The sequence below is a fragment of the Leptosomus discolor genome, unplaced genomic scaffold, assembly GCF_034619465.1.
Source record: "Leptosomus discolor isolate bLepDis1 unplaced genomic scaffold, bLepDis1.hap2 HAP2_SCAFFOLD_35, whole genome shotgun sequence".
In the NCBI taxonomy this organism is placed as follows: Eukaryota; Metazoa; Chordata; class Aves; order Leptosomiformes; family Leptosomidae; genus Leptosomus; species Leptosomus discolor.
In genome coordinates, this window is record NW_028237764.1 from 424,536 (window position 1) to 426,065 (window position 1,530).

Sequence of the window (1,530 nt, forward strand, 5' to 3'; positions counted from 1 at the left end):
ACCTGCAATGGCTTCAGTGGTCAAGTCCACCCCTCCATCTCAAGCCCATCTGGACATTGAAGCTCTCCCTAGATGTCCTGACCCTACAGGATTCCACCAAGTTATGACTACTTAACTCTTGTGTTCAGAGTCTCGGTCCACCTGAGCCACTTCCATTATTTCACCTGGTCTACTTGCTTGTTGTGTTGATGTTCCTCAGGGATTTCTCTGTCAAACCCCTTGTCCCTGGTGAGTGACTCCAGCTGTTGAGCTTCCTCACCCTCTAACTCCTGACTGGTGCCCCACCGTTCCAGCAGCGGAGCAGCCTGGCACCACTCTGCTTGCCTGTCTGGCACCTGTTATATTGCTGTATTTCTCCAAGGTCTCTCAAGTTCAGTGACCTGGTAGTTTTGGTCTCTTTTGGTGATTTTTCTCAATTCTTCGTTCTATATCCATGCCAAAGAACAGCTTCATACTTCAACTTGTTCTCCTGCTCTATTAATAGGTGGTACAGACCCGTCCACATTTGCGTGGCTGCTTTTTTACTGCTGGAGTGATTCCTCTACTGAGTTGAGGCTTGGGTTGCTATCTCATCCCTGGTGGCCTCAGGTTTGGTTAGGATTCCCATCCCAACCATGGTGTTCTCCAATACCATGTCCATGTCACAATCATGGCATGGTGACTTGGGTCTGTATCTCAACCATGCTTTTCTGACAGCACTGAAGAGATAGACACGGACCAAGACCCAGTACAGCCACAGGAGCTGCTGGGTTTCACTGGGGTAGGCAAGGCACCCTTCTGTTAGGTAGTCTGTCCATGCCCAAGCGAGATTACCTGCCTTTTCAGTCTTCAAAGAACAGGGTTTGGGAGGTGATAACCACCCCAGGACCTGCCCACACACCCTGACACCCAGGGACTGGCTGCCTCAGGGCATCTCTCAGTATCTCCTCACCAATATCTTGTCTCCTCTGCTGACACAATTCTACACCAGATTGCATATACGTTAGAAGAGAGGAACACTGTTACCGTGTAATTACTGCATCATTACCTCCAGACCAAAGGCTTATCATCTCCCCTTATTGAGAAGAACAAGTGTGCAACAAAGAAAAGGACACCTCTGTTCTCCCAAAAGTAACAGATGGATCCACATTGAAGAGTAACATGAGTTGCTGATGCCCAATGACTTTGCAGAAGTCAATGATGGAAACATAGAATCATAGAATCATGTAATGGCCTGGGTTCAGAGGGACCTCAAATTTCACATAGTTCCAACCATCCTGCCATGGCAGAGAAACTTCCCACTAGACCAGGTTGCTCAGGCCCTATGCAATCCTCATCTTGAAGACTTTCAGAGACGGAGGTGAGGCTGACAGGTCTGTAATTACTCAAGTCCTCCTTCTTGCCCTTTTGAAGACTGGAGTGACATTTCTTTTCCTCAGGTACCTCTTCTGCTCCCCAGACTTACCAAAGATGATGGAGAGTGGTGTAGCAATGACTTCTGCCAGCTCCCTCAGCACCCGCGGGTGCATCCCATCAGGGCCCATGGATTTG